At 36.9% G+C, this 16017-nt stretch overlaps 1 long non-coding RNA gene across 1 annotated transcript; it reads right to left on the reverse strand.

Annotated features, from left to right (window-relative positions):
- Nucleotides 1-5453: 5453 nt before the first annotated feature.
- Nucleotides 5454-14135, reverse strand: LOC122447197. Its single transcript, XR_006271163.1, has 3 exons — nt 14001-14135; nt 10855-10861; nt 5454-5464 (listed from the first exon to the last, which is right to left on the reverse strand). It is a non-coding gene; the product is annotated as an uncharacterized LOC122447197 (long non-coding RNA).
- Between the last annotated feature and the right edge of the window lie 1882 nt (nt 14136-16017).

Consider the following 16017-nt stretch of genomic DNA (forward strand, 5'->3'; position numbering starts at 1 on the left):
TTGGAATATTCTAGAATTCTTTTATCTGAGCTAATCAAAGAATTAATGGGAAAAATGTATAACAATGTTTTCTGTAATAAGATAGTAGGAAATATATTCATTTTTCACTATGGCATTACAAGCACTCAAGGTTCATCTTATATGAATTTCCTACTCTTACTAAGAACTATATCTTCTTAAAAGACATCAGATTCTCATGGTCTTTTGAATCAAAACAAGTCCTTCTCTCTTCTTAGATATTCTTGAAACTTTTGGTTAATAATCTTTGAGATCTATGAAATGCGTTTTGAAAAATCTAACATAGGGATGGAATTTGAATATACTAGAATTTATGGAGACATATATTTTCCAGGCACTAGGCAAGTATCTGAGTACTTCATGTATAATTTAAATTAGACCTTACAAGCAGCCTATGGGGTAATCACTCTTAGCTTCATTTTACAGAGGAATACATTAAAGTTCAGGCTTCTCAGGTGGCTGAGTGGTAAAGCATCTGCCTGCAGTGCAGGAGACATGGGTTCAATCCTTGGATTGGGAAGATCCCCTGGAGAAGGAGATGTCAACCCACTCCAGTATCATTGTCTTGAAAATCCCACAGACAGAGGAACCTGTTGAGCTATAGTGCATGGGGTCACAAAAGAATTGGACATGACTTAGCAACTAAACAACCACAAAGTTCAGAAAGTTAAACACCTTGCTGACAGTCGCTCAAATACTAAGTGGCAAAATCAGGATTTGCATCTAGGTGAAGATAACACCAGTGCCTTACTCCTTGCAACAATCCTTACTCCTTGCAACAATGAAAGTGGGATGGGAGTCGGGGCTCGAAGGACACAGAGGGAGGAGGGAGGTGAGAGGGAGGGGGCCAGAGAGCAAGGCTGAGACAGAGAGGCAGCCTTCAGACACACGTTCACAATTTACAGCTCCCAGCTGCAAATTCTGTGCAAAGATAAGATAAGATTACGAGATTCTCCAAGCCAAATCATCTGAATGCATTTCAAATTGGCCTGCAGAGACACAGCATTCTGACGGGGCTGAGTGAAATGGTTGTCACCTGGTGAGAATCAGCTTCTCCTGATTCCTCCTAGAGAGCTGGCAAACTTTGAAATGTTTTTCCTCGGTGCATGTGAGAGAACAGAGAGGCGTTTCTTATCTTGAATCCGACATGCTGTTGTCCCGGTGATATACAATCTTATCATCATGAGTGAGCATGAGAGAAGGGGTCTGTCCTCTACGCCTGGCTGCTTTAACGTGGGACTGAGACGGTGTTTTATCACCACTCTAAGAAGGCATCATCATTTAGGTATATAAGAATTACTCAAGTAAACTTCAGTCTAGTTAAGGCCAGAAGGCTTGTGCATCCTATAAATCAGTGAGGGAGTCCTTCCTGCTTTTTTAGCTTCTGCAGTATGCTCCTCGGTAAGTTTAAAAATAAATAAATAAATAAAGGCAATATACCTAGGTGAAATGTAAGGAGACAGTTGACTGATGATAGGGGCTCCAGTTCTCACCAATAAATTTTATCTTGAGCTATTTCATAATGCTTTTTCTCTCCATGTGTATTTATTGACAGTTGCATACAGCCCTTGCTCTGGTTATCATCAAAGCATTGAATATATTAAGAAACCTATCTCAGACCGACAGAGTTTCTAAAGGTTGAAAGAGGTCTATTTAAGCAAAAAACATCATTTTTGAACTTAAGCTTCTGCTGTCAAAGCATTGATAACAAGTGGGAATTTGCTTCACTTTTATTTGCATAAGGATAGGACTCACTGTTATTCCAAAGAACTATTATTTGGGAAATAGAGAATCAAAGGAAACGAGAAATAGCATTCACTCTTTAACTTAGGTTTGGTTAAGAACGAGCAATTTATTTGATAGAGTGGACCTAAGCTTATTGAAAATTGTTATCTAAGGGGTGTTAACCTAATAGCTGCTTTTCTTTAGGTAAAAGTGAATTGGTTTTCTGCTGCATTATTTAGCCAAGCCTTCATGATGTATCTTCTTACAATAGAATAGCTAAGTAAACAATAAACCATAGTCAATAAAACATGGAAGTCGGCACTAGAAATGAACTAACAATCCAAATCCCATCTGTTAAACACCAGTTGAAGTACAATATAATTTAGCATTTACCGCTTAGTAGCAGCAAATCTTTTCAGAAAATGTTATTGTCATCATTTATCTTGAGTAATCATCTTCTAGTATTTGGCAGTAAGAATGTTTTCTGAAAACTTAAAGCTTCCTTCCATGTTCATACATGGAAGCAGTGGCAGATTTTATTTTCTTGGACTCCAAAATCACTGCTGATGGTGACTGCAGTCATAAAAGTAAAAGATGTTTGTTCCTTGGAAGAATGCTATGAAAAACTTAGCGTATTAAAAAGCAGAGATACCACTTGAATGGCAAAGGTCTGTTTAGTAAAAGTTATGCTTTTTTGAGTAGTCATGTATGGTTGTGTGAATTGGATCATAGAAAAGGCTGAATGCTGAAGAATTGATGCTTTCAAACTGTGGTGCTGGAGAAGACTCTTGGACAGCAAGGAGATCACACCAATCAATCCTAAAGGAAATTAACCCTGAATATTCACTGAAAGGACTGATGCTAAAGTTGAAGCTCCAATACTTCAGCAACTTGATGCAAAGAGCCAACTCACTAGAAAAGTCCCTGATACTGGAAAAGATTGAAGGCAGGAGGAGAAGGGGACAACAGAGGATGAGATGGTTGGATGGCATCATTGACTCAATGGACGTGAGCTGGAGCAAATTCTGGGAGACAGTGAAGGACAGAGAAGTCTGATGTGCTGCAGTCCATGGGCTTGCAAAGAGTTGGACACAGCTTGACCAACAGCAACCAATTAGTTTGCTTGGGCTGCTGAAACAAAGTATCTCAGACTGGGTGACTTAAACAACAGGTGTTCCTTTTCTCATCATTCTAGGGGCTGGAAGTCCAAGATCAAGGTGCAGTAGGGCTGGGTCCTCCCTGGGTCACTTCTCGACTTGCAGACAGCCCCCTTTTCACTGTGTTCCCATCTGGCCTTCCCTCTGTGCAACTCCATCCCTGTGTCTATTTCTATGTGTCCTAATCACTGCTTATGAGGACACCTGTCAGACTGAATTAGGGTCACCCACATGGCCTCCTTTTAACTTGTCTATTTAAAGGTCAAATCTTGATACAGTGGGGATTAGGACTTCATCATATGAATAAGGTGGGAGCTGGAGGTCACAATTCAGTCTGTAGCTCTCCTATCATTATCTATTTTGTGATTTAATCCTAGTGGATATGCCCTTCTTTGTATTCATCTCTGTCAAACAATTCTACATCCTTATTTTTTTATTTAAGGTGAATCTTTATCCTTTTTCTTCTTATCTTCACATTTCCCCATTTTAAAGACATGTAAATGATTAATTATAACAGATTATATTGTACAGATAGGTGCTTCAAGTAAGACATAGAAATAATTAAAATGGGTGTTTGGTAAATACCAAATGGTAAAGTGTTAAAATTACCTTGAGGTCATAGAATGGTCTTTGTTATCTTAGGGCGGGAAAGAATTTCTAACAAGAAAACATCAAAGCAAACAGAAAGGGTAAAATACTGAAAATTAGATTACAGTAAATACTTAAATGTTTGTGCTCAGTTAAAAAGTATTAGGATCAAAAATAGCAGACAATATATTGAAGAGCTATTTTTCTAAGACCTAATTTAACTTCTATGCAGAGTACATCATGTGAAATGCAGGGCAGGATGACTCACAAGCTGGAGTCAAGATTGCTGGGAGAAATATCAACAATCTCATATATATATGCATAGGATACTACTCTAATGGCAGAAAGTGAAGAGGAATTAAGGAGCCTCTTGATGAGGATGAAAGAGGAGAGTGAAAAAGCTGGCTTAAAATTCAACATTTAAAAAATTAAGATCATGGCATCTGGTCCCATTACTTCATGTCAAATAGATGGGGAAAAGGTGGAAATATGACAGATTTTATTTTCTTGGGCTCCAGAATCACTGTAGATGGTGACAGCAGCCATGAAATTAAAAGACGCTTGCTTCTTGGAAGAAAAGCTATGACAAAACTAGACAGTGTATTAAAAAATGGAGAAATCGTTTTGCTGACAAAGGTTTGTATTATCAAAGCTATGATTTTTCCACTAGTCATGTACAGCTGTGAGAGCTGAACCATAAAAAAGGATGAGTGCAAAAAAAAAAAAAAAAAAAAAAAGGATGAGCGCCAAAGTGTTGATGCTTTTGTATTGTGGTGCTGGAGAAGACGCTTGAGTGTCCCTTGGACTGCAAGATCAAACCAGTCAATGCTAAAGGAAATGGACCCTGAATATTCACTGGAAGGACCAATGCTGACGCTGAGGTTCAAACACTTTGGTCACCTGGTTTGAAGAGCTGACTGATTAGAAAAGACCCTGATGGTGGGAAAGATTGAAGGCAGGAGGGGAAAAGGTGACCCATCGACCCAATGGACATGAGCTTGAGCAAATGTCGGGAGACAGTGAAGGACAGGGAACCTGTCTGCTGCAGTTCACGGGATCACAAAAAGTCGGATGTGACTTAGCAACTGAACAACAACAACAAAAAAAAATGATAAAGGGACTTACATGTATGTGGAATAAGCAATGATCTTCTGCATATTAGCTTGTGTGTATCAGTTTATTAGAAACAAATGGAACTTGCAATTCACAAAAGAGGAAACAAAAGCTGACAAGCACGTGGCAGACACGCTCAAATTCATTTATTAATTTAATAATTAAAGAATTGAAAATGAAAGCATGTCACTTTTAATCTATTAGAAAGCTGGATAATTACAAGTGTTAGTAAGGATGTGAGGATGGCGGAATGTTGGTGCACCCTTAGTTGAGAGACACGATTGGCGTCTCCAGTCTAGAGATCAAATTACTTATAATTTGTAGAAATAAGCACAGTCTGTAACCCAACAGTGCCACTCCTAGGAGATTCTTGTAGAGATTTCTAATGGAAACAAACAAGAGTATTTGTGACAGCATTCTTGTGAGTTCAGGGAATTAGAGTTAATCATGGTGTCCATCACTGTCAGAATGGATAAGTAAAGTGTAATTAATACACTCCGTGGAATTCAAGTAGAAGTCACAAACAATGGAATATATCTGCACATAAAAACATGAAGGGAATTTCAAAGTTTAATGCTTTGTGGAAAATGGTAAGACAAATGAGATGTATGACACAGTCAATTTATGTGCATTAAAACACATGCACACAAAACAACAGTACTCATTTCATGAAAATGCATAGGAAACTTGCCAATAGACACAGGAAGAGAAGGGCCATCAGTTTTAAAGGGAGGAGAAAATATAATGAGCATAGATCCCAGAAAAGATGAGTGCAACCAACAGAACTCCCTGCACTAAAATATAAAAAAGGGATAGAATTTCTAAGAAATCTTGCAGAGTTGAGTTTATACTTGGGAGAATGCCTTTACAATAACATATAAATATTTTCTGGAATCAACACATTTTCTCTAAAAGATCTTTAAGTGAAATGGTGGCCATCATGACCTCCTGGGAAAGAGATAGTTTTAGTAGATGAATCTTTGGCTTCTTCTTATTCAGACTGAAGCTTCCATCCAATCTCAACCACAACCTAGAGCTCTTGATTAACACTCAATATTTACTTGTTTTGTGACAATAGCCTTTGAATTTTATTTCTTTACTTAATAATAGAGACTTTTTTCATTTCCTCTCATTTTCATTTTGCTTTTATAATTCAGTTTAAGTCATTTAAAATCAATTCAGAATTAATTTATTTTGTGATTTTTTTTTTTTTTAAGTCAAGTTGAAGATGTGAAAAAGACTATAATTCAGAGTAGAAAACTTGGTATCTCATCCCAGGTTAGTTCCTCAAGCACCCTTTTCTTCCAAGAAATTCCCACAAATTAAAGAAACAGATCCCAATTGCACCCAACATAGAAATAAATTAAAAGCCCATTAGGAGATAATTTGTGGGTGAAACTGTTTCATCCATGTTTCTAAATTGTCTCTTTTTTCAGGCCTATCCTACATGCTCTCCAAGGAGTATTTTTCCTTAAATATAAATTTGTATCTTCATACTTTCATGTACCTTTAAAGGTTCTTCTTTGCTTAGGGAGCAAAGACCAGAGCATGTCTTCTGATATTCATGGCTTTAACTAATCCAATCTTCCTTTCTAGTTCTAAGCTGAAAGCAGATCTCAGATCAGAATTATCAGTAAAGGAAAACTCTCACATATTCCCTAATGATGTGTACTCTATTTTATACATGGCTCTTCTGTATCTGATAAAAAACAAGCAGATGTTATCAACTCATTATGTTTCCTCCTCTTCTTAGAGATATTTCTTCAGTGGAAATTCATAGTTTCCTATCTTGTTTGAGTATCAGAATTTGTTTACAATGCTTTTGTGAACTAAAGTGCATTTGCCTTGTTTCTGGTATTACACTATGAATATAGCTGTTTCCATCCCTATATAAATATTCAACTCTTAAAAGGTAGATGTGTGCATGCTCAGTGGCTTTAGTCATGTCTGACTCTTTGCAACCCCAGGGACTGTAGCCCACCAGGCTCCTCTGTCTGTGGGGCTTCCCAGGCGAGAATACTGGAATGGGTTGCCACGTCTTCCTCCAGGGGATCTTTTCAACCCAGGAATCAGACCCATAGTATCTATTGCATAGTAGGCAGATTATTTACTGCTGAGTCACCGGGGAAGTCCAAAAGGTGACTATGCTTTTACAATTTCTGAGTAACCCCTCCTCCCATCTCCAGTTCTCATTCTGCTTTCTGCATACCACAAATGTTCAGTGAGTACTGGATGACGTGAAATGACAAAAGTTTAAATAATTTTATAAAATTTTCTCAGAAATTAGATTCTAAATTCCTATTGCTTCTAATCATACTAATTAGGTTACTTATTACAATTGAGTTAACCAAACTCACAGATGTCTTATGTGTTGACTATGGTGAGGAGAGCACAGCTAAGAACTTTTGGTACAGTTAAGAAGATATTGACAAAAATAGCTATGTTCTGGGGCAAGGAACATACTGTGGTATGGATTTCCCTCACTGGAAGCAATGACAACAACCCTAAGGATGTAAATACCTCACTACCAACCAGTCCTCCGCTGGTAATTTAGTGATAATATTTATCTAGAACTTGCCATTTACTAGGTGCCTGTATACAATAATGGAATCATTTAAAAACTCTACCAGTAGGTACTACTGTAAACTACCCCTCTTCTACACATGATAAAATTAAGACCAAGAAAGTTAAAGTAATTTCCCATTGTCACGGATCTCATGCTCATTTGCTTTAGTCATATCTGACTCTTTGTGACCCCAGGGACTGCAGCCTGCCAGGCTCCTTTGTCCAGGGTGTTTTCCTGGCAAGAATATTAGTGAGTTGCCAGGCCCTCCTCCAGGGGATCTTCCCTACCCAGGGATTGAAACTATGTCTCCTACATTTACCTGCATTGCTGAGTCTCCTGCATCTCCTCACTGCTAAGCCACTGGGGAAACCCAAACTGGGCCATGAGTCCAGGGAATATTATTTCCTTGTCTATGCTCTTAAACTCCACATATATTGGTTCCTATGATAGAATCCTGACTCTAAGTTTGATTCCCAATATACAGTATCAGAACAATCGCATTCTAGTGGATGCTTCTGAGGTGCTTTCTCCCACTAATAATATATATTTCCCTGCACCCAAGGGCTGCATGTAAAAGGAAGACAGGGGGGAGAAAAAGGGTACTTTTTGAAACTGGAGAAACATCCTTAGTTTGATGCTTTAACGTTACAATTCTGACTATGAATTCAAAAGAAACTGGGAATGCAAAATTTGAAAAATGGGAGGACTGAGGTACTATTTGGCAAGCTGAAATCTTTCAACCCCCTACACTCTATTCTATAAGTAGAAATGAAGGCTAATAAAAAATGACATAAGTTACAGAAAGCAAATAACATTACTCTTCCGCACATCTGGATAGGAGAATATGAATCACTTCCCCCTCTCCTCACTGCAGATACCTATTATATGAGATAGGTGATGATAACCGTCAAGTCACACATTCACTGTATTTGGATATGATTCTTATTTCACAAATCTCACTCTACAGGAAATATCAGAATTTTTTTTTTAACTTTAAATTAAATCTATTTGACTCTAAGCCTTAAAGTCCTTTGATTCTAGTGGAAGGAAGACAGGTTGATTTCATGATCTGTTACCCATGCAGACAGTTCTTAATCCTCCTCCAGAACCTTTTCTATTTTCCTTTTCTTTCATCCCCAACCTCTAGCCAAAAAAAGGGCAATTTCCCCTCTTCCATTTCATTTTAGGATGTTTAATAGATTACTTTCTGAGATCTGGCAAGTGTGGATAGATTGATGTTTTGCTGGCCAGGTAAACCTTTTATTAATATTTCAAAGTGATGAAAAATTTTATACTTATTTCCTGGATAAAAATATGGATTCTTCCAAATAATGGACAAATCTGGAAAAACTGGGTTTCAGTCCCCCTTGATGTCACTGCTACCCCATCTAGATGAGCCTTACAAGCTTCAGTCTCCTGCATCAGTACCAAGTGTCTGCCAGGACACTAATCTGATGGCCACAAATTATCATCATATTTGCACTACTGTCCTTGTATGGGCTTTGCTAGTGACTCAGCAGTTAAGAATTGCCTGCAATGCAAGAGATTGGGTACAATCCCTGGGTGGGGAAGATCTCCTGGAGAAGGAAATGGCTACCCACTCCAGTATTTTTTCCTAGGAAATCCTATGGACAGAGGAGTCAGAGCTACAGTCCATGGAGTTGCAAGAGTTGTACTTGACTTAGTGACTAAAACACCCTTCCTTGTGTAACAGAAAGACTTCCCTTTGGCCAGGTCATTTTTGACCTGAAAGGCTATAATGTTCCCCTCAGGTTGACTAAATCTGAGACTTCTCCCTGACTATAGGTCTCTGAACTCTCATTTCTTGGGGGTATAATAGAAAACTTGCAATTGTGAATTCGCTCTCTGTCCCTTTGGAGGTAAAGCTTCTCTCAGGATTTTGGTAGTTTTACAACCCATAAAAGTCTTTCTCAAGGACTGAGGAGGCCTACTTTTGAAATGTAGTCAGCAAAAGAATTAGTGTTCCTATATCCCATTCTCTGTGGGATGCTAGAGCCTAATTTTGATAACTTACAATCAACAAACACAGATGGTCTAATCACATAGCTCAGCCTCCCCATCACATCCTCTTGTGTATTTTCATTAGTTCGTCCCACTTTTTATTTCAGCAAAACTGAGTTCAGTTTCTCCCTCCTATTGCAACAGTTTTGGTAATAATAATTGGTAATAATTATTTGGTAATAATCTTGAGTAGTTTTCTTTTCCTGTTTAACTCTGTTTGGTGTAATGTTTCTTTGATAATATCAAAATAGGAAAAGAAAAATGAATTAAATTTTAAATTAAAAAGAAAATAGAAGAACACTCTTTAGTGAAAGTAAAAACTATTCCTTCACAAGTAAACATGCAACCAAATCGACCCTATGTGGAAAAAATTAAAGCCAGTCTGCTTTGTTCACTTAGGTGCTGCCTAGCTCTGTCGGTATTTGAATTTGTGACCCCTGGTTTGTACTTTCACAAAAGCCAGAAAGAGAGGTTATTTTCAAATACCTTCTGCTGGAGGCCCTGAACAGCCCCCGAGGCAAAGAAACACAAAGGCCTACTCAGAGTGGAAGGAAAAATGCAGAGCACAAAACACAGTGAACTCTTACTCTTTCTGATTCTTCCAGAGCAGAGAAAACAAAACACAAATGTATTTTCCAATAAATTATCCTGCCACATAGTATTAGTAAAGCATTGTGTTTTTTCACTCATTTTCTTTGCATTTTGTGTCTGTGATTACCAAGAGGGATCCATCATTAGCTTGCTTTTCCTATTTTGTAGTTTTTAATAAAGATGGGGCACTTTGATTTTTATTTTGATCTATAAGATTTAAATGACAATATGATGAGGTAAGAAGCAATTTGAAATACTTTGAAATGTACTAAGATTCCTGAGTGAAAGGGACTAGATAAATACTGATTCTTTTCAAGACCAACAGGCACTTGATTTTTAAAAATGACTCCTGTCTGGCTTGTTAATCTCCCTGGAATTCTGCATACTATTTTCCACTAATCTGTTTTGTAGTGTCATATTAATTTACATTTGCTATTGCTAAAGGTGTTCTCCAGAAAGGGATGATAAATCACACATATATTCCAATTTATCATACTCATTAATCAAAGTGCATTTACTCAATTTCCAACATATGGAATTTATTCTAATGCTTCTGGTTCAAAACTGCCCTAATAGGTCACGGCATTATCAATGTCATTTCTACGAGTTGTCATAGCACTTGAGCTATCCTAAGAACATGTCTGCAATTGTTTCTCAAAAGGGAAGATTGTTATACTACTTCAAGTTATCTTTATTTATGGAAAAGCTACTTGGGAGGTCATGACACAACAAATTATCGCATCCTCATCATTAAGATTTTTTTTTTTTTTCAAATTTAAGTCATCCTTCCACACTTTGGTTCTTCAAGACACATGCTTGAAAGCAATACATCTCTCTTCTGGGAGACCGGCAAGGATCAGACAGTCCTGTCTTATCTAACTTTATCTTTTCATTAATAATAGATGCTTGAGTATTATAATTCATTAGTTAAGCACATAAACTAGAACTCAGGTACCTTTCAAATCTGTTGTATAGAACAATTTGACTTTATATTGTAGTCCCTTTGCTTACATTGTATAGGATTTAAAGTCCAGGAGTAAATTCAACTCAGTAGAGCCCACATCGCCTGAAAACAGAGTATCTGCTCTAATCAACTGAAGAAAATTGTATTTGCCAAGGTAAACACTAATATATATTTTTTCTTCTTTTTTCAAATGTTTAGTCTTAAGCAGCAAACTAGTACTGTTCTGTAGGATATATTATGGGGAATTTATTAGGTTTAATAACTTCAACACTTAAACTCTAATTAGAGACAACTAATAAAATTATTTTCAGCACCTTTTATCTTTAAGCTACAGTGGCTAATAAGTACCATTGTTTTCTAATTTTTAAATGTAAGTCTTATTGTTTTCCTAAATCAATCCAAAATTTCTATTATAACAAATCATTCTGAGTATTTAAATATACACAGCATTTAGTCATACACTTTTTAAAGTATAGGACATTTCAAGAAGGGCTATTCAGAGATAAGCCATCTGCAAACACTATAAAATATCGCATTAAATATTATTTAAAAACACATATAAACGTGAATATCCTGATAGTTTATCTATTGTGATGCTCTTCAAAACAAATTTGTTTTGTGTCAAAATTCAAATAGTAATGTGTGACAAGGAGATTTTTAGTCCTCAAAAATTCAAGGCATCTCAAATAAGAGTTATAAATACTGAGAGCATAGGAGGAGAGGATTTTCACTAATGGCTTTAATTCAGAGGTCTCCATCTATCAGAAGGGCAAATTCAACCTTGTATTCAAAACTTTTCCTTCTTTATCATTTGATATAGATATATCAAATATGATAATTTAAAAACAAATCAAATAACATTACTAATAACGTAAATTTATATTTTTAAACTAAATAAGTGAATTTGAATTTATAAAGATGCTTAATGTCTATACATTGCTCATCTTACATATTTCTCTAGTTTTCATCTCTGTTGTCCCAATTTCCCTTAAAAAAAGAGTCACTAGGCCTTCAGGACTGGAATGGGATGGGAGATGGGAGGGAGGTTCAAGGAGGACGGACATATGTATACTGATAGTTGATTCATATTGCTGAACAAAAACCAACAATATTGCAAAGCAATTATCTTCCAATTAAAATGAATAATTTCTTAAAAAATCAACAACAAAACCCACAATTTGTACTTTTATTTTCATGTTGATTTTAAATAATCACAGATTCTAAATTATTAAAAATAAATAAGTTGAAACAAGCAAAACCTTCAACCAATCATGGTCAAAGTAACAAATAACTGAAAGACAATGAGAAAAGCATGTATTACAAGTTGCAATTATTTTTGCATGTCAAAATGTATAACAATAACAAAAAAAAAAAAAATAGGGCAAGGAGAAGTGCAACCATGTAGAAAATACGTGATTGGAGGAAAATGACCAGTTACTAAAGTATTTATAATTTATATATATATATATATATATATGTACACCAATGAAAAAAATGATGATTTGCACAGTCACAGAAATAAGGCAGTGTCATTGTTTACAATTAAAGTAAGTATCCTCTATCTGTTCCTCCTACTTCATACACATACCCATATCCAAAGTATTCTGAAAGCCTGGAGATTTTTTTATTCTTTCCTTGAATTGATTCTTGGTTTGAGTTTAATCAAAAAGATAATCCTTCATTAAGCGTAAGTCCAAAACATATTGAGGTTAAGAAATGCTCATCTCTTGAATATTTATGCCAACTAGCTTTTTAACACGTAAGTCAAAGCACCAGACACGCTGAAAAGAAATATTTGGGTGTAAGATGTTAAACTGGGAATGATATGTTTTAACATCTTGAGTGTAGCCCTCTTGTGATGTCAGTATGTCTTAGTTTAAGGTTTTAGTTATATTTATAATGTTATTTATCTCAAATGCTCTCAGTTCAGAATCTAATAAGATATACTTGAATGTATAGTATTTATAAATAAATACATGTGAAAATATCTGGTTATATTAGATATCAAGATAGGCAGGAGAAACATCAATAGCCTCAGATGTGCAGATGTGCATAAAGCACTTTGCTTTCTGATGAGGGTGAAGGGAGAGAGTGAAAGGGCTGGTTTAAGACTAAATGTTAAAAAAAGCTAAGATCATGGCATCCAGCCCTACTGGTGCAAGCAAATAGAAGGGTAAAATGTGGAAATAGTGACAGATTTCCTCTTCTTGGGCTCCAAAATCACTGCGGACAGTGACTGCAGCCGTGAAATCAGAAGACGATTGTTTCTCGTCAAGAAAGCTACGACAAACCTAGGCAGTGTGTTGAAAAGGAGACATTACTCTGCCAACAAAGGTCCACATAGTCAAAGCTATGCTATTCCCAGTGGTCCTGTATGGTTGTGAGAACTGGACCGTAAAGAAGGCAGATGGCCAAAAAACTGATGCCTTCTTTAGTTGGAGAAGACTCCTGAAAGTCCCTTGTATAGCAAGGAGATTAAATCAGTCAGTCTTAAAGGAGATCAATCCTGAATATTCACTGGAAGTACTGATGCTGAAGTTGAAGTTCCAGTATTTTGCTCATCTGATGCAAACAGATGACTCATTGGAAAAGTCCCTGATGCTGGGAAAGATCAAGGGCAGAAGGAAAGAGACTGTCAGAGGATGAGATGGCTGGACAGCATCACAGTTGCAATAAACATGAACTTGGGCAAACGCTTCCCTGGTGGCTCAGACGGTAAAGCATGTGTCTGTAAAGCAGGAGACCCAGGTTTGATCCCTGGGTCGGGAAGATCCCCTGGAGAGGGAAATGGCAGCCCACTCCATTACTCTTGCCTAGAAAATCCTATGGACGGAGGAGCCTGGTAGGCTACAGTCCATGGGGTTGCAAAGGGTCGGACACGACTGGGTGACTGAATAACAACAACAGTATTAGATATATGAATAAAATCTATTGATTCAAAGCTAAGAAGTTTGTTTCAGACGCTTTGTGAGCAGAAATGGGAAACTGGCACGATTTTCCACTGGTAAGAGTGAGCAATTATGTTCTCACATTGATTAAGTCAGATCAGTACATCATCAGCCTCATCTAAAAACAAATAAACGGATGAGGTAGAATCTTCTCAAAATTGCATTGCTAATTTTTCCTGCTCAAGAGTCAGTTTGAGATGTTTTGGTGTTCCTTTAACTTTTATCACTATTTAAAATTTACAAAAGCCTCTCTTATATAATTGCTTTGACTATGCATTATTTAAGATATATCAAACAGACATTCAGACATGAGCTTCCCTTGTCACTCAGCTGCTAAAGAATCCGCCTGCAATGTGAGAGACCTGGGTTTGATCCCTGGGTCGGGAAGATCCCCTGGAGAAGGGAAAGGCTACCCACTCCAGTATTCTTGCCCGGAGAATCCCATGGACAGAGGAGCCTGATGGGCTACAGCCCATGGGGTCACAAAGAGTCAGACACGACTGAGCCTGAGAGATGGCTTTCACTTTCACTTTTCAAACACACATTTGGGGAATATGAATAAACTTTTAGTCATTTGAAGTAATTATGTCAGCTAGAGTTACAAGAAACACACCATAGGCACCATGTAGAAGAGTTAGTTAAAAATATAATCTGAGGCAACACATTTTGGCTCCATAATAAGGGAGACCCAGAAATTGGGATCAATTGACTGTTTTCACTCTTAGTATTTAAATTTATAAGATACTCATTTTTAAAAGAAAACAATGTCCAACTTGTCAAATGAGGTCTAAATCTGAAAGAAATTCAAGGTTATTAGATTGGTATCTGTCATGTTGCTGTACATTAATGGAAAGTTACAGCTGATACTCTAAGTGAAAAACATCACATACTTTCAGAATCTTCTGTAGTCTGTTATGTCACCAATAGACTGTGAAACAATATCTTTCACACCTAGTGGCCTTTTCACTTAAAGTACTTGTAATTGCTTACATTCATTTTTGTTTGGTTTTATTATTTTAGTGGGCCCTGGAATAAACAACTACTGTGCTATCTTGTCCAGGAATTACACCTGATGTGGAGAAACTCATTTGTCCCAGGCACTCTGACATTCTGATTCCTGGGGCAAACTTGAATAGAAACTTTAAGCAAGGCTTGATTATAAAACAATCTACAAGCCATTAGCTGTAGCTATATTAAACCTGTAGCAATCAATCCCAATGCCTGGGTCAACCAAATGAAGTAAAAAGAGTGAATTGCCTGAAACCATGGGTTATTGGAAATCTCACTGATAGGAAACATTGGGAAAATGAATGCTCATCTTCTCAACATTTACTTGGAGGAGAAACTCTCATCCTAATTTATTTTTCTCCTGCTTTGTAAAAGTGAATCAGCTGATTTTCTCTGATATGTATTATACTGCTTCAGAGAAAATGAAAAATATCAGCCAATGTGCAATTCTTAAAATCATGCCACTTAAATTATTTAACTGATGTGATTTATAGCATTTTAAATTAAAAACATATTTTGCTCCTTTTCTTTCTTATCTTTTGCCAAAATATTTTATTCATTAAGCCCAACCCAGAGTATCTTCTATTTTTGTCATTCAGCTGAATAGATTCTGTTTGTCCTGGCCAGTGTGGAACTAGCTCACATGGTGGACGTGCCATGGGCATCACCGGCTTTGAGCAGGTCAGAATGAGTTTGCTCAGATCTGTGATCATGCCAGAGCTGAAGGCAGAAGCCTCTTTCTCTGCAATTCCCGTTCTAGCCACTCCCAGGAAGACATGTATGACATTTTTTTTTTTTGCTTTTCATGAATACAAAAGATAAAACTGATTTTCATTTTACGTTTGCATTTATAATTATTTATAAAATTATATATATATATAGTTTGTGCAGTGTTTAACAATACTCTATTAAATTTGCTGATTGTACTTGCTAATCGAGTTTCCTAGGTGGCGTTAGTGATAAAGAATCTACCTGCCAATGAAGGAGACACAAGAGACACCCGTTTGATCCCTGGGTTGCGAGGATCCCCTGGAAGAGGAAATGGCAACCTGCTCCAGTATTCTTATCTGGAAAATTCCATGGGCAAAGGAGCCTGGCAGGCTATATAATCCATGGGGTTGCAAAGACTTGGACATGACTGAGCGCTCACACACACACACACACACACACACACACACCAACAGATGTAAACATTTTTCAGTCCCTTTAAGAGGTCTATTTTAGATAATTATCCACAAGCCTCACAAGATTGATGGCTGTGCATTTTTCATATATCCCTTGTATACATGAAAATATATACATACATATATATATATA

The sequence above is a fragment of the Cervus canadensis genome, chromosome 9 (genome assembly GCF_019320065.1).
Source record: "Cervus canadensis isolate Bull #8, Minnesota chromosome 9, ASM1932006v1, whole genome shotgun sequence".
NCBI lineage: Eukaryota > Metazoa > Chordata > Mammalia > Artiodactyla > Cervidae > Cervus > Cervus canadensis.